This window comes from Schistocerca americana, chromosome 1 (genome assembly GCF_021461395.2).
Source record: "Schistocerca americana isolate TAMUIC-IGC-003095 chromosome 1, iqSchAmer2.1, whole genome shotgun sequence".
Classification (NCBI taxonomy): domain Eukaryota; kingdom Metazoa; phylum Arthropoda; class Insecta; order Orthoptera; family Acrididae; genus Schistocerca; species Schistocerca americana.
This window is the reverse complement of record NC_060119.1, coordinates 361536935-361562725: the sequence shown is the minus strand read 5'-3', so window position 1 is coordinate 361562725 and position 25791 is coordinate 361536935. Positions and strand designations below refer to the sequence as shown.

At 43.4% G+C, this 25791-nt stretch overlaps 1 protein-coding gene across 1 annotated transcript in view; it reads right to left on the bottom strand.

Annotated features, from left to right (window-relative positions):
* LOC124600066 (extensin) overlaps positions 1 to 25433 on the bottom strand; it is a 356254-nt gene extending 330821 nt beyond the window's left edge. The window contains exon 1 of the mRNA XM_047136131.1: positions 25268 to 25433. The gene's annotated coding sequence lies outside the window, so the exon portion shown is untranslated. The remainder of the gene's footprint in view (positions 1 to 25267) is intronic.
* Positions 25434 to 25791: the final 358 nt, after the last annotated feature.

The window sequence follows — 25791 nt, the reverse complement described above, 5'->3', positions numbered from 1 at the left end:
AAATGGCGTGTGTAGGTGATGACCGTTACAAGCAGCCTGCTGTCAATGAATTTCTCATTGCAGAGAAAGAAACTGTGGGGAATATTCACAAACGCTTGTGAAAAGTCAATGGAGCATCTGTTGTCAACAGAAATACAGTTAATCACTGGGCACGGAGGGTGAGGTCATCACTCTTCAGAAGGCGGATCGGCGGAGTCCAACGATTTGCAGCGGTCGGGGAGACCATACACGGTTGCCACACCTAACGTATCTGACTCAGCTCCCTCGGACTTCCACCTGTTTGGGCCATTAACGGATGCCATTGGTGGAAGACATTTTGAGGGCGATGAGGAGGTGATTCACACAGTGAAGCACTGGCTCCGCTACCAGGGCAAGGATTGGTACCGACAGAGCATACACGCCCTCGTTTCGCGCTGGAGGAAACCATAGAATGGGATAAAGATTACGTAGAAAAATAGAGTGTGTAGATAAAACACCATTCTTTCGTGTGTGTAATTCTCATTATGTTCAATAAAGAACTAACCCTTAACTACTATGATCAATCACAGGAACACAATTACTATGGAGGGGTCTCACAGACCGCATTTTTATATTTTATATAACAAACCAGAATTTTGCTGAATATATATACTTTCTTGATTTCCTATCATGCACTGCACTTCTTAGAGGTGGACTTTGTAGAAATTTGTTTTTTTTTTAAAACAATGCAGTATTTTAAACACTTCAACAACTAAAACAAAGCAAAATTTGGAGTATATTTTTATTTTATGAGTTATGAAAATAGCAGCAAATAGTTAGCTCTCTACTCACACACAGATTAGCACCAGAGAGATTATATTACAAATTGGCAATATGACAAGGTGGAAAAATCCAATTTTACTTACAATAAATTGTGTATGAAGTCAACTTTCAGTTTACAACTCATCTTTGCAATGTAGAACAAATATTTCAGTCCATAAGTTTAAGAATGGAGAAACTTTGCCACATTTTACATCTAAAATTACAAGTAAAAACTAAGTATGTGTTCTCATGAGCCACTGAATTATACTTTAGTCAATTTCCACCTGAAAACACTTCGCATAGACTTTCCTGGAACACTTCAAACAAATCGGAGCACCACACTGTTGACACGGATATCTTGTTTTCCTCTTCAGACGAAGAGGTCAAAAGGCACACATTTTTCGATTTTTAAATTCTTCTTTCAGTGTCTGAGGCTCATCTTGTAAGTGCAGTATTCCTCTGATGGTGTCACTCAACTCTCGTGGCAAACATCCAATAGAAATTCTACGCTTCATATGAGGTTCAACTAGGTCTCTTGCTAGAGTCTTCATGAAGCTCAATCTCATCATTAATTCTGCCTTTGGATAAGCTGGATGTACCATATAACGATTTACACCACAAACAACACCCACTAATGTGAAGAAAATGGCCAAAGGCCATCTTCTTGTCCGGCGACTTGACGTATAAGCTTTGGTCGAGACAGTTCGCACCACCTTTTTTTGTGTTATAAAACAGGATGATATCAGGTTTTCCTGAGTCAGGATCATTGTTTACTGAATGGTGCACAGAAGAGATCATTATTGCAGCTTTGGACTTCTTGGGCACAAAGCAAACCAGAGTCATGTCTTCTGTAAAACTGTACACTGATGTCTTCACACCACGTTTCTTATTAAGTATGAAGTTCTGTGGGACCTTCTTTTTGTTCATTTTCAGTGTACCAACGTATGTGACACCTTTTTTTGAAAGTTAATTGACTAGTTCTACTGATGAGTACCAGTTGTCACCTGTAACATTTCTCCTTGTGTTTTCAATGGATTTCACCAATTGAAGAACGGCCTGTGTGGGAACACTGTGACCTTTCTCATGGCTGGGAAGGGTGTGACCGTCGCTGCCTTTCCCAGAATAAATGTATGCATTGTACAAGTAATTTGTACGTGTGTCAGTCAAACACTGAACTTTCAGGCCATACTTTGCTGGTTTGTTTGGTATGTACATTCTAAACCCACACCTTCCAAGAAAAGGTACAAAGATTTCATCGACACACACTGTTGCACCTACAGAGTAGCAAAGTTAACTGTTTTCAATGAAACACAGAAAGATTTGTAAAATTGCTGCTGATTTGTCTATTTTCTTTCTTTCCTCCTGATCATTTGGACTGTGAAATCGTAATGCAGACAATAAAAACAGAACTCTTTCTTTGCTGACAGTGCATCTGAAAACATCTCTGCCTGTTCCATTGGTTGCAAACAAGCTGTAAACAGACTCGTTCCCCAACATGAAAATGGCAGAATACGCTAATAGACCAATTAGAGCCTTCAATTCAGTGACATCAACATCTTGTAGATAGGATAAGCTATCAAACTTTTATGGCAGTTTAAAACTGTGTGACGGACCGAGACTCGAACTCGGGACCATTGCCTTTCACAGGCAAGTGCACTACCAACTGAGCTACCCAAGCAAGTCCTGGCAAGTCCTGGCAGAAGTAAAGCTGTGAGGACGGGATATGAGTCATGCTTGGGTAGCTCAGTTGGTAGAGCACTTGCCCGCAAAAGGCAAAGGTCCCGACTTCGAGTCTCGGTCCGGCACACAGTTTTAATCTGCCAGGAAAGTTTCATATCAGCGCACACTCCGCTGCAGAGTGAAAATCTCATTCAGGATAAGCTAACATTAGCATACTGTGCTCTAAGCTTAGATATTTTCAGATTTGTCCATCCAATGATTTCGTCTAGAATGCCTGGTGTAAAGAACAGTTTCCATACCTCCAAAATAGCAGGGTTTTCTCCAAGACTTTTCGCCATCTGTCGCAGTCCAGGAAGCTGCAACACGATGTTGTGTTGCCTTGTTCTTACATTCGCTCATGGCTGCTTTTTTTCTCCTTACTGAAGAAGTAAGCTCCATCGTCAACAGCTGTCACATCTTCATCACTATCAGTTTCCTGCTCTGAATTAGTGTTGTGATCACAAAATATCTCAAAATCAGGATCATTATCGCTGTCATCAAAGTCTTCATCCGAAGATTCAATGGGGCGATCTTGAACATCCACATCTGTCTCACATAACACACATTGCATAGAAGGTCCAGCTTTCCCTGCCAAGGAGAAACAGTACCATTCAAAAAAACATGGCACGCAAACACTATAGTATGTCTGTGAGACCTCTCAAGGCTAATAATTACGAAACAAAGAACACCAACAGTGCAAGAATGCTGGCATGTGTAGCTTGTCAGACAATAGGAAGGTATACGGAAGAGACCATTTGGCTTTGCAGGGCTGTGAGAAATGTCTCGACACATAAATTTGTTGCGGTCTGAGAGACAGTCGATAGTAGTTAAGGGTTAATGAAGAAAAAAATGCGATGCATTACTTTCTGAGCAACCCTCGTAGCTTGAAGGGGTTCGATGAACCCCCTGCCTGGTACTTTATTGTGAACTGCAGAGTAATAACGTAGATGTAGATGTTATGACCCATGTGCCTGGCGCTGATTATCATCTCACTTCAGTGCCGGTTAACTCGCGACGTGCTGCATGTCGACTACACATCTGTCTGTAACAGGCTGCTCTGTTATCATGTCTACAGTCGCACCATATGACGTATCGCGCCACAACATTCGGACGCCAAATGGCACAACCGTTCCCATGATGTCTGGGACCTCGATTTATTTTCAGAAGCAAGTAGACTTTTGTTTTAGGACTATTGTTGTATTACAAATGGCTGTTTCCGGTGGATCCCCTTTCGCTAGTTTGACGAAAGAAGAATTAACCGACTGTCAGCGCTGGAACTGTGATATTGAGCGAATTGCAAGTAACAGCGTGATCTGAGAACAGTGAGTGTTTCGCACCGGAACTCTGGGATGAGCGGCAGGGAAATGGGGACAAGGGTGCGCGGAGGCTGTTCCAGGTGGGCGGCCGGCGCGTAAACACAGGCGCGTGGCACGGCCCGCGCATGCGCAGTATTTGTCACTGGCGCAGCAAAACAAACTCGCGCTGTTCTCTTTGGCCAAACACCCAGCAGCCTCCAACGCTCACCTTACGCGTCTTTCTGACTTCTCCGCTACGGAAGGATAACTCTCCAGAGAGTGGAGGACATCTCTCGCATAGATAACATGCTAGATCTGTCGTCTTCATCAAATTTACTACCGTGCGATACATAAAAGAAAGGAGACAACACAAATGGAAACGGTTGGCTTCATAAACTTTACTTAAATAAAACATCCGAAGGATGGAAGTGTCGCATTATTGAATCAACACGATGATATCCATCATAGACAGTGAGATTCGCAATTGACAAGACACTAGCTTCGAAAACCAGTCGAGGGTGTGCTAATCTCTGCTAGTCTTTCAGGCTTAAATGTTCTGTGTGGCAAAGGACGACGTTACAAAAACAGAGACTTGATCTAGGCGTTGAATTCATGATCTGTGTTGAAAAATTGGCTTAGGCATGTGCTCGAAGAGGGACATGAATTTTCTCTCTACAACTGCCCGGACGTGATAACAATTGCAGTTCATACCAGTCGAAACTGCTGATGATATTCAAAAGACATCTAGCATCGCGCTTTTCATTCAGCTTTTGGTTTTTTTTTTCCCCTACATCATGAGTGTTCTAACTGGTTTCATTTGGCCCGCCGCGACATCCTCTCTTCTTAAACTCTGAGTGACACACATCTGACGTCCTCAATTATTTCTTCAAAATATTTGCCCTCTGCAGCTCCCTCTACGACCGTAGAAGTTACTCCCAAGCGTCATACCACGTATTTCTTTTCTCGTGAGTTCTGTTGAGAACCTCATTTCTTACCCGATCAGCCTACTTAATTGTCAGCAACCTTCTGGAACACCATTCAGAAGCTTCGATTCTCATCCTTCCACGTTTTCACCTAGCATGGTTCTTCAAAGTGTACACACAGCGACATTACACTCTCCTTCAGTTCAAGATACCACCCAGTCACCTTGCTTTAGCAATTGCTTGGTTTGCCTGGCTTACTTCAAAGTGCTCGAAGTTTTCAACTAGACCACAGGCGATCTCTCCCATCATCCTAGTGGTGCCGGCCGCTGGTGGCCGAGCGGTTCTGGCGCTACAGTCTGGAACCGCGCGACCGCTACGGCCGCAGGTTCGAATCCTTGGGCATGGATGTGTGTGTTGTCCTTAGGTTAGTTAGGTTTAACTAGTTCTAAGTTCTAGGGGACTTATGACCTCAGCAGTTGAGTCCCATAGTGCTAAGAGCCATTTGAGCCATCCTAGTGATCTGTCTCCAGTGACGTCGTCGAATTTAACTTTTCCTTCTTCACAGTATATTAAGTATATGTATGCAGAAATAAGTCAGTTAATGGCCGCATGGCTATCATGCGTTCGAAGATCAAGCGAGCTCGTTTGACGTTTAGTAGACCAGTTGATTCAGCTCATCGATGACTCCCTACAGCGGCTTTAACACCATGGCAAGGAGGTGATCTTTTGCTGGGTATCTGGCCTCATTGGGATACAGGGAAACTACATGGCCGGCAAAGCGGCCAAGGAAGCATGTCGGAATGGTGTTGTCCATCAATGTCCCATCCCGTTTCAGGCCATCATCTCATTTTCTGGCAGACACATCATGCGTCAGTGGGAGACTGAATGGTTGAAAGTGACAGAAAACAAACTGCGGTCGCTCAAGACGACCACAGAGGTATGGAGGACTTTACGTCAGTCTCGCCACTGGAAGGAAGTTCTGCTTACCAGGCTGCGCATTGGACATAGCCCTTTAAGACATGGCTTCCTCCTCCGGCGGGAGGATCCACCCACTCTGTGAGGCTTGTGGTGCGCCACTTTCAGTTCAGCATATTTTGGCAACATGTGTCCTATGTACTGATATTAGGGCAGCCCTCAGTCTGGATGGAGATCTGCCCGCCGTCCTCGCCTACACTGATTCCAATGTTACAAGAGTGGTGAAATTTTGATCAACTGTCAGGCCTTTTCCCCAAATTGCTTTAATGTATCAACTGCCCAGCATGTGGGGACAGCCTTCGTTCACATCCATGAGACTCGCATGCTGAATTTCCGTCAGGGCGCCGATAACCATGATGTTGAGCGCCCATCACCTCAAATCATCCTCATCGTTTGACGTTACTTATTCCCGACCTGCAAGCTACGAGCTTTGGGCGCTTTGGCGGTATAAGAGGCACGATGCGCTTTACGTTCTTCGAAGATCGCAACGGCTTTGAACTGCGGGTACTCTGATCATCAGGCGCCGCCTCAGGAAAGTTGAGGCGGCGAAAGAGGCCGCCTTCTGACAGCATTCTCTCAGTACTTCACTCCAAGATAAAACATGGTCGAACAAGGTTGTAACAGAACATGTGTGGCATTGAGCTCCTAGCGGTTGCAGACTTAGAGCTAAGCAGACTGCCTGGTAGTACCTCAGAGACACTGCGGACACCTGTCTGATTAGACGCTTGAGATGAAGAACGTGTTCTTCCAGTGCAAGCAGCTTTATACTGTACATCGGTTATGACACAAAGATTTCATCGTATTGATTTGAAATTTTATTTACTGATACAACTACTAGACAGGCCGGCCGGAGTGGCCGTGCGGTTCTGGGCGCTACAGTCTGGAACCGAGCGGCCGCTACGGTCGCAGGCTCGACTCCTGCCGCGGGCATGGATGTGTGTGATGTCCTTAGGTTAGTTAGGTTTAAGTAGTTCTAAGTTCTAGGGGACTGATGACCTCAGAAGTTGAGTCCCATAGTGCTCAGAACCATTTGAACCATTTCGAACTACTAGACACATGTAGACTCATTTACCGCATCTACATCTACAATCCGCAAACCATGTACGGCGTTTGATGCATTGTACTCCCGTCTTCACTAAATCATTTGCGACTGACACGTGGGAAGAACGATTATCAGTAAACTTCTGTATTAACTCTTATTTATTTGACTCTCTTTCGCGAAGGTATCTAGGAGGAAGTAAGACGTTGCTCGTCTCTTCTCACGACGTACTCTCTCGGAATTTTGGTAGTAAACCTTTGCGTGATGCACATTGCCACTCCTGTAGCGTCTGACACTGGAGTTTGTTGAGCATCTGGGTAACGCCCTCGTGCCGACCAAACGATCCCGTGACGGAATGCGCCGCTCTTGGCTGGATCTTGTCTGTCTCTTCTTTTAATCCAATCTCGTAAAGGGTTCTAGACTGATTAACAGTACACAATAATAGGTCGAATAATTATTTTGTAAGCCACTTCTTTCGTATGCGAGTGACAGTTTCTTAATATTCTGCCACTGGTTTTTCGCTTTTCATTTGCTTTTGCTTCAATTTGTTTGATGTGATCATTCCACTTTACGTTCCCCCGAATGGTTACTCTCAGGCATTTTACACTGTTTACCGTTTGCAGTGATTTGTTGCCAATAGTGAAAACGACTACCCCCATTAACCATGGACCTTGCCGTTGGTGGGGAGGCTTGCGTGCCTCAGCGATACAGATGGCCGTACCGTAGGTGCAACCACAACGGAGGGGTATCTGTTGAGAGCCCAGACAAACGTGTGGTTCCTGAAGAGGGGCAGCAGTCTTTTCACTAGTTGCAGGGGCAACAGTCTGGATGATTGACTGATCTGGCCTTGTAACACTAACCAAAACGGCCTTGCTGTGCTGGCACTGCGAACGGTTGAAAGCAAGAGGAAACTACGGCCGTAATTTTTCACGAGGACATGCAGCTTTACTGTATGGTTAAATGATGATGGCGTCCTCTTGGGTAAAACATTCCGGAGGTAAAATAGTCCCCCATTCGGATCTCCGGGCGGGGACTACTCCAGAGGAGAAAGAAAACTGGCGTTCTACGGATCGGAGCGTGGAATGTCAGATCCCTTAATCGGGCAGGTAGATTAGAACATTTAAAAAGGGAAATGGATAGGTTAAAGTTAGATATAGTGGGAATTAGTGAAGTTCGGTAGCAGGAGGAACAAGACTTTTGGTCAGGCGACTACAGGATTATAAACACAAAATCAAATAGGGGTAATGCAGGAGTAGGTTTAATAATGAATAGGAAAATAGGAATGCGGGTAAGCCACTACAAACAGCATAGTGAACGCAATATTGTGGCCAAGATAGATACGAAGCCCACGCCTACCACAGTAGTACAAGTTTATATGCCAACTAGCTCTGCAGATGACCAAGAAATTGAGGAAATGTATGATGAAATAAAAGAAATTATTCAGATAGTGAAGGGAGATGAAAATTTAATAGTCATGGGTGACTGGAATTCGTCAGTAGGAAAAGGGAGAGAAGGAAACGTAGTAGGTGAATATGGATTGGGGGTAAGAACGAAAGAGGAAGCCGCCCGGTAGAATTTTGCACAGAGCATAACTTAATCATAGCTAACACTTGGTTCAAGAATCATAAAAGAAGGTTGAGTACATGGAAGAAGCCTGGAGATACTGACAGGTTTCAGATAGATTACATAATGGTAAGACAGAGATTTAGGAACCAGGTTTTAAATTGCAAGACATTTCCAGGGGCAGATGTGGACTCTGACCACAATCTATTGGTTATGAACTGTAGATTAAAACTGAAGAAACTGCAAAAAGGTGGGAATTTAAGGAGATGGGACCTGGATAAACTGACTAAACCAGAGGTTGTACAGAGTTTCAGGGAGAGCATAAAGGAACAATTGACAAGAATGGGGGAAAGAAATACAGTAGAAGAAGAGTGAGTAGCTTTGAGGGATGAAGTGGTGAAGGCAGCAGAGGATCAAGTAGGTAAAAAGACGAGGGCTAGTAGAAATCCTTGGGTAACAGAAGAAATATTGAATTTAATTGATGAAAGGAGAAAATACAAAAATGCCGTAAATGAAGCAGGCAAAAAGGAATACAAACGTCTCAAAAATGAGATCGAGAGGTAGAGCAAAATGGCTAAGCAGGGATGGCTAGAGGACAAATGTAAGGATGTAGAGGCTTATCTCACTAGGGGTAAGATAGATACTGCCTACAGGAAAATCAAAGAGACCTTTGGAGAAAAGAGAACGACTTGTATGAATATCAAGAGCTCAGATGGAAACCCAGTTCTAAGCAAAGAAGGGAAATCAGAAAGGTGGAAGGAGTATATAGAGGGTCTATACAAGGGCGATGTTCTTGAGGACAGTATTATGGAAATGGAAGAGGATGTAGATGAAGATGAAATGGGAGATATGATACTGCGTGAAGAGTTTGACAGAGCACTGAAAGACCTGAGTCGCAACAAAGCTCCGGGAGTAGACAACATTCCATTAGAACTACTGACGGCCTTGGGAGAGCCATTCCTGACAAAACTCTACCATCTTGTGAGCAAGATGTATGAAACAGGCGAAATACCCTCAGACTTCAAGAAGAATATAATAATTCCAATCCCAAAGAAAGCAGGTGTTTACAGACGTGAAAATTACCGAACTATCAGTTTAATAAGTCACGGCTGCAAAATACTAACACGAATTCTTTACAGACGAATGGAAAAATTAGTAGAAGGCGACTTCGGGGAAGATCAGTTTGAATTCCGTAGAAATATTGGAACACGTGAGGCAATACTGACCCTATGACTTATCTTGGAAAATAGATTAAGGAAAGGCAAACCTACGTTTCTAGCATTTGTAGACTTAGAGAAAGCTTTTGACAATGTTGACTGGAATACTCTCTTTCAAATTCTGGAGGTGGCAGGGGTAAAATACAGGGAGCGAAAAGCTATTTACAATTTGTACAGAAACCAGATGGCAGTTATAAGAGTCGAGGGACATCAAAGGGAAGCAGTGGTTGGGAAGGGAGTGAGACAGGGTTGTAGCCTCTCCCCGATGTTGTTCAATCTGTATATTGAGCAAGCAGTAAAGGAAACAAAAGAAAAATTCGGAGTAGATATTAAAATCTATGGAGAAGAAGTAAAAACTTTGAGGTTCGCCGATGACATTGTAATTCTGTCAGAGACAGCAACGGACTTGGAAGAAATGGCTCTGAGCACTATGGGACTTAACAGCTGTGGTCATCAGTCCCCTAGAACTTAGAACTACTTAAACCTAACTAACCTAAGGACATCACACACGTCCATGCCCGAGGCAGGATTCGAACCTGCGACCGTAGCAGGCGCGCGGTTCCGGACTGCGCGCCTAGAACCGCGAGACCACCGCGGCCGGCGGACTTGGAAGAGCAGTTGAACGGAATGGACAGTGTCTTGAAAGGAGGATATAACATGAACATCAACAAAACCAAAACGAGGATAATGGAATGTAGTCGAATTAAGTCGGGTGATGCTGAGGGAATTAGATTAGGAAATGAGACACTTAAAGTAGTAAAGAAGTTCTGCTATTTGGGGAGCAAAATAAGTGATGATGGTCGAAGTAGAGAGGATATAAAATGTAGACTGGCAATGGCAAGGAAAGCATTTCTGAAGAAGAGAAATTTGTTAACATCGAGTATAGGTTTAAGTGTCAGGAAGTCGTTTCTGAAAGTATTTGTATGGAGTGTAGCCATGTATGGAAGTGAAACATGGACGATAAATAGTTTGGACAAGAAGAGAATAGAAGCTTTAGAAATGTGGTGCTACAGAAGAATGCTGAAGATTAGATGGGTAGATCACATAACTAATGAGGAAGTATTGAATAGGATTGGTGCGAAGAGAAGTTTGTGGCACAACTTGACTAGAAGAAGGGATCGGTTGGTAGATGTTTTGAGGCGTCAAAGGATCACCAATTTAGTATTGGAGGGCAGCGTGGAGGGTAAAAATCGTAGAGGGAGACCAAGAGATGAATACACTAAGCAGATTCAGAAGGATGTAGGTTGCAGTAGGTACTGGGAGATGAAGAAGCTTGCACAGGATAGAGTAGCATGGAGAGCTGCATCAAACCAGTCTCAGGACTGAAGACCACAACAACAACAACAACAACAACAGTGAAACCGAAATCTAGTGTATTTCGTCGCTTATTTATGTGCTCACATTTATTTTCGTACCTACTCAACTGCCAGTCCCCGCACCAATCACTGATGCTCTGTAGGTCTTCCTGCAATTCGTTACAGTCTTCTGTCGTCGCTACCTTCCTATACCCTAATGCACCGTCTGCGAAGAGCCTCATAGAGTTTCGGCTGTTATCCATTAGGTTATTTATATGTATTATATGCACTGACTGTCCTATCAGACTTCTTATGGTACTCTAAAATAAACTTTCATCATCACAAGCCGTTGTGCTCATTGCTGAGCGTCGTGACCCTATTAACGAAGCAGCTCCATTCTGGCCGGTTCCCAGCTTCTATTAGATCCTGACGAAGAGGTAGCCCAGAGATCATCTTGATTTGCTCAATCCACCCGTTCGATCGTCTTCCCCTGAGTCTCTAGCCCTCGATCTTTCCTTCCATGATTATTTTCTATAGGTTTTCTCCATCTCTTCTCACAATATGACAGCTGGAGAATTTTTTGGTTGAAACGCGAAGAAAGGCGTTTGGAGATACTGAGTGGCTCAATAACAGACACATTTCTCCTCCTTTCAGTCCATTTTATGCGCAACGTCCTGCGCCAGCACCGAAACGCAAATGCATCGATGCGCGTTTTGTCTCTGGCTTTACGGGTCTTTATCTCGCAACGATGAAAGAAGACAGAAGACACGAGTGTTTCAACAGGCCAGACCTCTGTGGAGTTCGTTATAGTTGTGTTCTCCCAGATCTTGGCGAGTTTCTTCATAGCAAGTCACGCTAACATGATCCGTCTTCTCAGTTCATCTTCACAGCTTGCCGTGTCACAGTTGGTTAACTCTAATCGAGATGCCTACAGTCCAGTCATCAAGAGCGTTCCTAATGAAATGTTCCACATGGATGTTGTAGAGTTGAGGGGATGGAGTGCAGCACAGTCTGACACCATTTGATACACTGAAGAAATCAAACGTGCCAGCACTTGTCTTCACAGTTGCGAGGTGATTATTGTGTAGACTTCTGATTAGTGCTGTGAAATGTTGTGAGGCACCGAACTCTGCAAGTACCTACCACGACTTTTCCCAGACAACGCAGTCAAAGGAATTCCTATGGTCAAGAATGCAGTAACATGGAACTCACGCAATTTACCTATTATTTGTCGTATTTGATAATCTTGTCAAGAGTTCCCTTTTCCTTCAACAAAACCTGCTTGTTTTGCTAATATGTGAGACTGAATGTATGGCTTCAAACGTTGCTTCCAGATATAAGCAAAATTTTGCTTCCCTGGGATATGACAGCAATGGTTCGTTAGTTGGAGCAGTTTTCCTGATTGGCCCTTTTCTGTGTAGTAGGACGGAGAGAGACTTCGACCAGTCTTCTGGCCACTTCCCCATTTGCCATATTCTTGTACACATTGAATGCAGCACATCAACAGCTTCCTGCCCCAATCCTAGATCATCTCGCCATTACCTTCATCTATGTCGAAGTCTTAGTTCTGTCTGCATGGATGTCTTGTATGCATTCATAAATCGGATCCGATTCGCGGTAAGCTCGTGTATGGTTCATTAAACGACGGTGCGGAACTATATCAAATGCCTTCCTCAAGTCAAGGAACACGGCATGAACTTGGGCGTCGTTCCCTAAGGCGCTCTGCGTCTCATGGACGAACGGAGCGAGATGTTTTTCGCAATATCTTTGGCTGAGTAATCCGTGCTGTGTTTTATGGAGAAGACTGTTGCTATCCCAGTGTCATCTGTGAGCATAAAACGTGTTCTATTTATCGTCTCCATGGGGGATTTTGCGTCGATGTACGTACAATTGATGGTGCGTAGAAAAGTCTGTAGCCGCCTGGAATAACGCAGGTACCTGTTTTTCTTAAGTCGTTTGGATGAACACCTACGAATAAACCTTACAATATTAATGGTTACGAGCCGTCTACTCTCTCACTGTGTTCTGCCACGTCTCGTTTCGCCAAAATAGCTTATGATGTCCTAAGAATTGACATACAAGTGAATTCATGGTAAAAACAGACCACAGTGTTTTGTTTCAAAATCAGGTGGCAAAAATTGTTCATTGCTTCCTAGAACAGACGCATAATTCAAGTTTTGAGAAATAAGCTAAGATGCAATAACATGAAACACGCAAGAGGGTTTTTTCCGCATGTCAAATGTGAAAATAGTGAGAATAATAAATGGAAGTTCATTATATTAGGTTCAGAAGGTCTATTCGTAATAGAACAGTATCACGTAAGGCATACGTTACAGTGCTGGAAGCCTACTCTGGAAACTGAAGTGATCCAAAGATTGTAAATTACCGAGAAATATAGAAAAACAAGTGTTCAAGACTAGCCATGCAATCAGTATTGGTATTATGTCAAAAACCGTTAATGAACGATAAGTGACAACCAGGCAAACGGAAAACAGGCTGTTTACTTGACCGAGGTTGACCGTTGTATCGAGGGCACGTATGCGAAGATACCGGCCTCGTAACAGCTGCGAGAGCACAGAGCATACGCCAAAAGATTGCAATACTGAAGACAAGCGAAGAATCCAATAACACTACGAATTGTTCCAACAATGGGCAATCTTTTAAACCTGACATTATAGCCATATTGATTCCACCAGGATTAGTGAGAACCTTCCTTTACACATTTGATGCACGCAAAGTACTTTCATGTAATTTTCGTTTTATTTTTTAACGTCTCGACAATGTTTTTTTTTTTTTTCCAGTACGGCCTTACGCTCGTGTTCCAACATGCTATGAACTGTGTGTGCCCATGTTTTCAAATACATACTTACTCTTTACTGTACTTGCACTTCACAGGCACTTGAAAATGAACTATGTTCTACATCGTTTTTAAAATAAATGTTTTATATTAGTCTAAGTGGTTACAACGCTGTCAAGTTCCTTCCGTTTCTGACCAAACGTATGTATCATTGAAAAATGGGTAAGTATTTACCGAAATGTTTCTTACTTCTCGAGCGAATTGTGATCTAAGAACACTTTGAAAAAGGCATCCCATTCGTACGCCACAACGCGTCAAATTTGCGAATGGAATTAAAGAGAAGAATCACCAACACCTGTCGAGGCACATTATTTATCTTGACTGTAATGTTTTGCTCGTATTTCTGCCTCATATAGATGCTTACAAACAGGAAACCAAACTCCTTACATAGCATGTAGTGACACTACCTCTCACTGAACGGTACAGTAATCTCCGTGTGAGGCTTATGCATGCAGAACTCACCCGTCAGCTAAGACGAACAGAAATTAGTATACCCTAAACTCAGAACCCAGTTCTGTCTAATTCGCTAAATAGCGAAATGATCACTGTGTTGGATCTAATTTCAAAAACAGACGCCCAGAAAGTGCTGCAAGGAAGCCAGAGGACTGCTCCCAACTCGGTAAGAATAAAGTGAATATAAGTGTATTGTACTTGATCTCCCAGTTGGACTCGAATATCTCACATTTGTTTGGACGAAAAAGAGCAGACGATGGAACCTTCGTAACCCTTTCTAGGAAAACTGCTGCAAAGCAGGACTACGAAACTGAAATTCTACCATTCGTCTGATGAGCACAAGGCAGTACCAGCTTCTGTGAACGGGGAAAGACAAGGTATACACGGCAAAGATGTTTAACCACGCTGGAATGGGTGAACCACTAAAAACAGTCGCTTCCAGGTTCTGTTCGCCAACCAAAAATATCCTATCATCCTGTCATTCGCACATTGTACAACAACTTGAGGTAACTCGTTTCAAAGCTTCCACTGCTTCAGCTCCCGTTCGATGATCTGTAGAGTATGGTGCGTGCTTGTCGATAGCTCCCATTGGCCGGAGTCCAGCGTCGCCGTATTTTAAGCTGCCGCTGTCCTGTCACTGTCATCATTAGCGCCCTGTAGCGTCTGACTCACCACGCCCGTTTATCTGCTTCCAGGAAACCACAACAAACACTCATATTTAAAGATGCAAAATATGATCTCACTGCTGACTTTCCCTTGTCGAGTTATGTCCATTTGCAAGCTTCCAGTGTTTCACTGTCTCTTAGTTTGTTTTTGGTGCTTGGAACGGAGAACAGTGAAATTCGTAATCTTAAGTTCGGGGTGAAACTGTTACAATATGCAAGTGCCATTCTTACTGTTGTCCACAGGTGCGCTTCTTCTGGCAGTTTTGTCTTGTGCATTTACATAGACTGATCTGAAATATGCAATCTAAAGTTGCATACTGAGGGCATTTCCACATTATACTGCCTTACGCTATCATAAAGTCCGAGCAAACATAAAAAATAGAATAATAATAGTGATGTCATTGATCTAATAAATTTGGCTTGTTAGTGATGTACATTCGAGATATTCAAGCAGCAATTAATTCGAAGATATAAATTTATCATAAATGACATGTTTCCTACAAGTGCGCAATTATTTATCTACCTATTTATCAGGTTCTGTGGCACCATGCGAGCTAAAGCTACTTGGCCAGGGAACGAGTCGATTCAGGACATGGCTAATAACTGATTAGAACATTTATAAACAAAAGAATAAATACGAAAGAAATTGTTGTAAAGAATGCGAATAAGTAACATATTACGGAGAGAAATTCTCAATTACCGCGAGGAACTCCTGTGTAGGGCAGTTGTGTGCCACAAAGAAATCTTTCAGCTTAGATTTGAATACTTTGCGTTTATCATTCATTTTTTTCCTCACTTCTGCTAGAAGCCCAATGAAAATGAATAGCGCATACCTTTCTGTAAAATGCTCAAGGAAGTCTTATCCACGAATGTTCCAGTTTCTTCTGAGTGAGTCAGTATTGTCAGCAATAAATCCCCTGATGAAAGATATGCACAAGGACGGCAAGTAGGATTCCGAGAACCGGGACATCTGTCTACACAGTCTTCGTGAACTGACACCACAGATTAGCCGGACGGTAATTTTCTGTGTTAAGAATATACTTGGTGGGAATAGAACTGCCGCTCCCCCCCTAAAAAAAAAAACAAAAAAAAGGATATATAGGGTGAAAGTAAGGTAAGTGTAGTCAGTTTCTGCATAAGATGTAGAACACGATACTTTCAAGAAAGCTTGCCATCCGTTCTCAGTCCTAAGAATATGAAATGGCCAACTTCAACTTCGTTAACTGTTTGACCAATTTGGTGCAGTGAAATTTCTCTTTTACAAGAGTTCCGTATCCGGAAACCTATCCATTGCGTTTTGTTGTAGCTAAGCATTAATCTGTTCCCTGAATGCCACGTACTGAAGTCAGTGATTACCTTGTTAGCTATGTCCTTAGTATTACGTGCCACGTCTTTTACAATAACAGACATCTGCAAAGAATTTTTTTAGATCATCTCTCATGTTTAGTGACATAACATTGATGTGAGTGTTTGTGTAATATATATACATATATATATATCATCGTAGTACTATATTAATACACGGAGTTACAAACAGAAGACCAAACAGCTTATATACACTCCTGGAAATGGAAAAAAGAACACATTGACACCGGTGTGTCAGACCCACCATACTTGCTCCGGACACTGCGAGAGGGCTGTACAAGCAATGATCACACGCACGGCACAGCGGACACACCAGGAACCGCGATGTTGGCCGTCGAATGGCGCTAGCTGCGCAGCATTTGTGCACCGCCGCCGCCAGTGTCAGCCAGTTTGCCGTCGCATACGGAGCTCCATCGCAGTCTTTAACACTGGTAGCATGCTGCGACAGCGTGGACGTGAACCGTATGTGCAGTTGACGGACTTTGAGCGAGGGCGTATAGTGGGCATGCGGGAGGCCGGGTGGACGTACCGCCGAATTGCTCAACACGTGGGGCGTGAGGTCTCCACAGTACATCGATGTTGTCGCCAGTGGTCGGCGGAAGGTGCACGTGCCCGTCGACCTGGGACCGGACCGCAGCGACGCACGGATGCACGCCAAGACCGTAGGATCCTACGCAGTGCCGTAGGGGACCGCACCGCCACTTCCCAGCAAATTAGGGACACTGTTGCTCCTGGGGTATCGGCGAGGACCATTCGCAACCGTCTCCATGAAGCTGGGCTACGGTCCCGCACACCGTTAGGCCGTCTTCCGCTCACGCCCCAACATCGTGCAGCCCGCCTCCAGTGGTGTCGCTACAGGCGCGAATGGAGGGACGAATGGAGACGTGTCGTCTTCAGCGATGAGAGTCGCTTCTGCCTTGGTGCCAATGATGGTCGTATGCGTGTTTGGCGCCGTGCAGTGAACGCCACAATCAGGACTGCATACGACCGAGGCACACAGGGCCAACATCCGGCATCATGGTGTGGGGAGCGATCTCCTACACTGGCCGTACACCACTGGTGATCGTCGAGGGGACACTGAATAGTGCACGGTACATCCAAACCGTCATCGAACCCATCGTTCTACCATTCCTAGACCGGCAAGGGAACTTGCTGTTCCAACAGGACAATGCACGTCCGCATGTATCCCGTGCCACCCAACGTGCTCTAGAAGGTGTAAGTCAACTACCCTGGCCAGCAAGATCTCCGGATCTGTCCCCCATTGAGCATGTTTTGGACTGGATGAAGCGTCGTCTCACGCGGTCTGCACGTCCAGCACGAACGCTGGTCCAACTGAGGCGCCAGGTGGAAATGGCATGGCAAGCCGTTCCACAGGACTACAACCAGCATCTCTACGATCGTCTCCATGGGAGAATAGCAGCCTGCATTGCTGCGAAAGGTGGATATACACTGTACTAGTGTCGACATTGTGCATGCTCTGTTGCCTGTGTCTATGTGCCTGTGGTTCTGTCAGTGTGATCATGTGATGTATCTGACCCCAGGAATGTGTCAATAAAGTTTCCCCTTCCTGGGACAATGAATTCACGGTGTTCTTATTTCAATTTCCAGGAGTGTAGCATATAGTGACACTATCTCTCACTGACCGGTACCCTAATCTCTGGGTGAGACTTACGCTTGCAGAACTGTTACGTCAGCTAAGACGAACAGAATTTAGTATATCCTGTACCCAGTTCTGTCTAATTTGCTAAACAGCGAAATGATCACTGTGTTAGACCTAATTTCAAATATACACCAAGAAAACCAACGGACCCAGAACAGAACTTCAGAGTATCCGCAACTTTACATGATACGATCAGATTAAAAGCTCTTCCTGTCTGATGACACAGGACAACTTTCTGCTTCCTACTTTTCACATATCAACTGAACAGTTGTTCAGAGTTTCCAACAATCCCATACCAGCAAGGGTTATTCGCATTCTGAATCTACATTAATTAAATAAGTACACAGAAGATTAACGAGCAATGGAAAATATTTTTCGAGAAAGGTGACTTCTGACTGTGTACGATTAAAAAGCAAGTGATTAAGTCACTAAACAATTTAAAAATATTGCATCCTACACGCTTTCTGTTCACGTCACCTCAGTATTTACCGAAAGAGTGATGTGTGCAAGCCCGCGGGAAGAGGAGACAGCTTCAATAAAGTCAAAGTAAAAAAGTATTTGTCCACGTATTTAAACATAAACTTGGATGTAGCACCAGTTACTAAACTCTTAAGATACAACAAAAAATTGATATTTAATGCCAGAAGTACAAAAAATTCGGATTTAAGCAAAGAAATATATAAAATCTGAAAATACTTCGTCGTAGCAACACGCATTTTATTAACCTCTCCCTGATGTAATTTATTTATTTATTATTTTTTAATTGGCAACCATAGGTGTGAACCATGTAGAAGGGACTTCAGAAAGTAAGCTATATACACACGTCGTCCCACGCTAAGACCGTGAAGCAAGAAGGGAAACGCATTGTCAAAAGAAAGTAAACATTCCGCATTTCCTGCAGAAACAGTTCTGCTGCGGTACAGATACCAAGTGCGTTATAGTGAGCGACTGAAATGGCGCCGCAACTGAAAACGTGCCCCAAAGCTGAAGCGCGCAGGGCAGTACGATTCTTGTGGGAAAAACGTCTAAATTGCACATAGATTAACCGTGAAATTCTGGCGGTACATGGGCCGAACGTAATATCGAGTCCAGCCGTAGTGAAACGGTGATAGCAAGTTGACCAAGGCCGCGCTGAGGCGTGTGCTGCTGATCGGAAAGGAAAGCCATCGACCTCCGACGACAATTTCCAGGCAATCGAGGAACTGATCCGCAGCAATCACACGATGAGGACGTTTACCAAGCCGTTCTCAAATGGCTCCACAACCAAGGAACGGATATCTAAGCCGACGGATTGAGCGATTGGTAGAACGTCTCGACCGTTGATTATAGATACTTGCTGATTATGTTGAAAAATATTGTCACGTATCTGAGTCGCTCCGAAGTGTAGTGCAGCATTCAATTAAAGTTACTTGGCTTGCCACGATACTGTGCTGCTTTCCTTTTGAAGTTCACTCTTATAACCGAAAAGGCTGGACTATACGTGTAAGCGAAACCACTCCAGTGCGCAGACATGATTGTCAGACATTAAGTGAAACACTCCGACCAGAAAAGCGTGTGTGAAAAACATTCATATAGATGACGTGGCAGCAGAGCCTAGTGTCATTCAGTTGTTTCATTTGGCCGAAGAAACCGACTCAACTAATAAACATTCGACTGGCCAATCGCTTATTAAAACCAGTCTGTTTTCATCACATTATATTGTGGGGGATGTTTAATTGCAATTATAAAGGACCCGTGATATGTTGGCCACCGTCTGTCACGCCTGAAATACACGGGAAGCAATTGTCCGATAGTATGCATCCGTTAGTTCGTTCACAAAACATCAAAAAGCGATCTGCACCTTCATCAAGGCAGTAAATCACTCTAATCTTCCCGACTTGCGTCAAAATGATTTGAAGAAAGATAATTACACAGGGTCAGCTCGTATTGTTGGAAAGGAACTGCATGCTAACCTCTAGCGTATTAGACGGAGCTTGGGAAAACAACTTCCAATGCATAAAAGTACTCATATTTAAGTGAAAAGCTTCTGCGAAAACAAGTAAACAGTCGAAAGGCTGTGTTCAACTATGCCGCTTGACAGTGGAACCACACTTGGTGGTGTTTACGCTAGACTGGCAGGTTCCGACCGCTCTTGCCTTTTACTTTAAGCACATTTTTTCGGATATTTTCACGAACTGTTTCAACACCAGCATCAACAAGCGTTATACCACTATACTTGTCTTTCAAAAATGGTTCAAATGGCTCTGAGCACTATGGGACTTAACATCTATGGTCATCAGCCCCCTAGAACTTAGAACTACTTAAACCTAACTAACCTAAGGACATCATACACACCCATGCCCGAGGCAGGATTCGAACTTGCGACCGTAGCGGTCACGCGGTTCCAGACTGTAGCGCCTAGAACCGCTCGGCCACCCCGGCCGGCATACTTGTCTTTGCAAGAGTTTTTAACTACAGGAGATAAACTGCAAGAGATTTTAACCAAACTAGGTGAGTACATTTATCAATCAACTGTACATATCAAAAACATCATTGATAATTGCTGCACAAACAGGGCTCTGTATGTCCATGAAATAAGGAACTGGACTGAACTTACATTTACCGAGGAAGTATAAACACAAAACTCAGAACAGCATTTTCAGCACCGAATAAAACTTTACAATAAATTATCCAAATAAATTACTGAAACGAACTTATTTAAACAAGTAGTTTAAAAAAAAATTTGGAACGCATATAGGGTGTACAAGGGAAATGGTCAATATTCAGGGATATGGCAGAAACAATCAATCGAAGCAAAAAAAGTCTAGTAAATATAGGCTTTAAAATGCGTACCTTAAAAGCTACGAGCACTTCATCTTCGACGCATTGAAACAAATCTCTTCTATTGAACGGGTGCTCAAAGCTTTTTTAGATTTTAGAGCCCTTACTTATTCAGACTTTTTTGCTTCGAATGATCGTTCCTGTAACACTTTCGCACTATGTTTTTTCTACTTTATTTGTTTCTTAGAAAACAGTCTCCCAAAACTAAGTAATCTATAATACTAACACCTTATCCTCTTTCTGAGCTCAAAATCTCACTCGTTATAGAGGAATGCTGACTAGTTTTTCAGTCTCGCAAATGGGAAGTTGCCGTACACAAAATGGACGCGATACATCGTCGCTATGGTCCTGACATCAGCTGATTTGTGTGTGTGTGTGTGTGTGTGTGTGTGTGTGTGTGTGTGTGTGTGTGTGTGTGTGTGTGTGTGTGTGTGTGTGTAGTGTTATGTTACGAAGCAATGCATGTAGTCTGTGTAGTGACTGGGACTGAGACGTAGATGGACAGTGTAACACTAGCATTTTACGTTTTTAAAGAACTTCTTTGTAAAACAGTATTGTACAGTAAGGGTAAACCGAATGAAACAACACTTTTTTTTAAACAGATTAGCCCTGTATTTGAGAGAGTAGTGGAGGCTCCAACCCTCATCCGTCCGTCCTGATTTAGGTTTTCCGTGGTTTCCCTAAACTACTTCAGACAAGTAGCGGGATGTGTTCCCATCAAAAGGCCACGACCGACTAACTGTCCCATCCTTGTCAAACTAGACCACAAAGGACGTAAATGCCTGTATATACAAATTACGCTATTATTAAACTGCAATACCAAGACACGTCCAACAACCTTATAAAAAGTGATCTACGAGTGAACAAGGATACTTGGACTACTACTTTCGAGTACCGTGAAAAGGAGTACATCGTTCTACTTTTTAAAAGAGCAGATAAATATCTGGTAAACTTAAATAATGATGAGTGGATCCTGTTTGTGAGGGACCTGATGTGGCTTTTCATTGCACAAAATTTATTGCGTCTGTGTAATTGTTTCACTCACTGGATAAAATTTTGCAAAACAAGTTCACTTTCAGAACGGAAGACCTGCATTCTTACCTCTCACACAATAAGATGTTTAGACTTTCAGCAGGAATATGCCCTTTCTGTCTTTTATTAGCAACAAATACTTCTCTGCCTCCATAACTTTACTCCCATAAAATACATCGATCACGAAATTGCGGTAACAATCCGTAAAAAGTGAGGAAGGGGAAACAAACTGCAAACATGGTTCTTCTGTAATTCGTTGTCACCAAGTTCAAGCAAAGATTTTTTTAAGAAGCGTACGACTCTGTTGTCCCCTGGCACAATTAATCACGATTGAATGAAGAACTGACTTCCGTTCCGTGCGGATGTTATTCGGGACCAACGCGTCTGTGCAACCACCTACAATATCCGATGTAGAGCTAATTATAGAAATGTTGCCAGAGCAAAACACTTGCTTCTTAATGGTACGATTATTCTGGTGATGTTATAAATTTTAATTTAAGAAATTGTTTACTGGTGAAACACTACGGACATGCCTTTAGGGAACAGAAAACACGGTTTTAATGAGAACGACATGCCAAAGCACAAAAACTGTTCCGTTTGACGGGTAACTTTTGGAGCACGTGAAGATTGCAACATGGGCGTCCAGTCCAACACGCGAGGCAGGCAAAGGGAATATTTAGCTACTCGCCTTCTGCTGCAGAGTCCGGACCATCTGGAGCGAAAATGTTTGACAATCATCATGTTTTGTGAGAAGGAAACTGCCAGCTACGTGCAACACAACTGTTGACGTTGTGAGATGCGTTGAGTTAAAATGTATGGGCTGTTTGGTTTGAAAGGGCTTGTTTCTGGTACATCACAGCGCCAGATGGCACATTTTAACTCGTCCCTAGGTCTGATGTAACCGCTGCATTTCTAACTGAAGAAAAATACTATCGGAGTTACATAGTCACAAAGTACGCTATTCAGAGCGAATGCATTTTGCATTTCTCATGCTCAGCTACTCTTGTGATTATGATCTTGCTGGATGATTCCTGCAGAGGTGGCCCGGACGGTTTTTGTTCAATCGATTTTTACAGTCACGGGTTTTAGAAAGCTGTATGATGCGGTACAAAATACTCTGTACGCGATTTATCCTAGACTACTGCTACAGTTTTTGGATGCCCCGCGCGTAGAGTAGAATCTAGAGTCAAGAAATTTTGAGACGAGGAACTCGTGTTGCAGTCTGAGTTCGTTTAACATTGACGGGTTAGGGATGTAGGAAACTGAGGGGGTCACTGGAGGAAAACAGATGTTATTCGTACAAAAAGCTGTCGAAAAAAAATTCTCCACGCTGTTCTGTTCCTGTGCAAACATCTAACAACTATTGTGACCTACATCCTTCTGAACTGCTTACTGTATTCATCTCTTGTTCTCCCTCTACAATTTTTACCCCTACACTCCCCTCCAATACTAAACTGGTGATCTCGCAACAGAGTTCTTCCTTTAGTCAATTTATGCCATAATTTCTTTTTCCCCCATTTCGATTCAATGTCTCCGCGTCAGTCATTCTATCTACTCACCCAATCTTAAGAATTTTTCTTTAGTACCACATTTCACAAGGTTCTGTTCTTGTCTGAACTTTTAATCGTCCACTTTTCGCTGTACTACGAGGCAGCACTGCAGACGAATACCTTCAGATGAGACTTCCTAACACTTCAATTTATATCTGTTGTTAATCTGTTTCTTAAACGCCTTGTTATTGCCAGTCTGTATTTTATATACTCTCTACTTCGGCTATCGTAAGTTATTTTATTGCCCAAGTAGTAAAATCCATTGAATACTTTTACTGTCTCGTTTCTTAATCTAATTCCTTCATCAACATCGGATTTAAATCGTTGTATCGGGCAAATATTAAGACAAGATTTTAAAAGATATTACCACAGTTTTTAGAGAATACGACTGTCATATACAACGGCTTTCACACACACTCTTGATGTATACTGGAAATTGCTTTTGTGATGTTGCTCCTTCCAGGATAAGGTGCTGCGATCTGGATGCGAAGTTCTCAAGAGATCTGTAGCAAACTTTGCTGGACGTCACATCAGCAGATTCTTACAGTTCTTTGCTTGTTGCAAAGAAGTGGTCATCTTCTGCAGGCAATGGAGGTGAACTTTATTACTATGCTCGTCTAGCTGTTAAGAAACATGAAGTTGTTTGGAGATGCCATAGTTTGAAGTCCTAGCATGTAGAGAAGAATGCAAATGATTGTGGCTGGTTTCTTCACTGCAAGAATGGTGGTAAACTGTGTAATTTGGCCCTCAAAACACAAGTCACTACTTAGTACACAATGGAAACCCTGCCTCAAAGACGCAATTGCGTTTAAAAAATCATTTGTCCAAAATTACAATTGCTTCTTGTATCACAAAAATGCTCCGACGCATTGAACTAGGATTTTGATTGCCGTAGATCATTCGGAGTAGCGAAAATCCAGAAACTCTGAAAAAAATTAGATCGACTTTGGTTAAATGCAATAAACACGCACGTTATACTTGTTTCCACGAAACAAATTATCCATTATTTTCACAAAAATTGTAACTGGATATTGACAAAGAACAGAATGGGTTTTACATACTGAAACAATCACTATGTATATTTCTTTGACGCCAGATTAGGACGTTGTTTATGCGTATCACGATCAAGTTGGCGTGCCTCCAGCATTAGTTCTGCCGAAGTATTTTGCGCCTGAGGTTCCAAATAAACAATTATTTCGTTCAGCTGCATTATGGCCACTCCGCCTGTTATGTCTTCAGATTGAGCTTAACTAATCCATCATCAATATTTGTCATTGTAGACCAACAAACGGCGATAACTTCGTCATCAAGATCATTTCGCAGCCAGTCATTTTAAGTCAACATCTACTTCTGGTTAACATGGAACACTTGTATATGCTACAGCGAATTCCGCAGGGTCAACATTGTTTATTCAATGTGCAGACTGCGCCAGTGGACTCACAAACGGATGGACTTACTTTGTTCTTTGGACAATACCACGTTCTCTCCGACGTCATTTTACACTCTCAGCAAACGGGGCCAATAAATACTGTAGAACTCAATGTTGGTTTGTTAACCAGCACCGTGTCATCATCCGTGAACGGATGTTGACTGGATTAACGCTTGTCGTCATCGATTGTTGCCGCTTTTACTGCCAGTCCGAATGAACAGAAGATGATGATTCATGTGGACCGGATAAACGAGGTTCCACTGTACTCGCAAGTGAAAACTCCACAGAAATAATGGAATTTTTCTTCAGGTGAAAAGCTTCTACACTATGGAATGCTGATTGTATTTACCGGCAGGCACCAACATTGTCTTTTGGAGACCTGAGAATCCTAGAAACACTGAATGCGTCTGAAAATATCTATTGTACGTTCTTAGATGAATGGAACAAGAACTAGTCATTGAACCAAGTTCTCTCCTCTGTATAGTGTGGCCTGCGGTGTGGGTACGCGTAAACAGGCGCTGTCATACGTGCAGCCTGCGTCCCGCCAAAACAGACACCAGCTGTCGGGAACGCACGCGAGTCGCCTACGGCAGGTAAAGGCAACCGCCGACAGCACGCTGCGCAACTCACCGGTCCTGTCCCGCTGATCCCGTCCGCTGAACAAGGCGCCGTCTATGTCACCGCCTCCTCTGCCGTTGCAGAACACTGCTGCGGGGTCGCCACTGGTCGCTGTCGCGTTGTTTCGCTCAACCCCGTTCACATCCACCGAACGTGCCAAATGCCGGGTTAAAAGTGAGACGAGACACAGCACCCCTCCCCTGGCCGCCCCCTCCCCCACCCTGGCTGACCATTCCCCCCACCCTCGGCTATCTCTGAGGCGCTGCGCTGCGGTGAGTTCCGCAGCCGGGCTCGGAGCAGTGTTTCTGTTTCGAGACCGGTGTCGGTTGCGTAACACTGTCTCACCTCGCTACCGACTCCGCGCGCGTTTCAACTTCGTTACTTTACAGCGCTACTAAAACCGTGGCCGGCAAATCAAATATTGCTATGATTAATGGTGAAGTTGTGGACTATCATTCTACTTCCTCGCAGATTACGAGCATCAAGCAGTCACTGAAGCTGTTGATGGTCTCTTAGGCAAGTTGCTTCATACATCC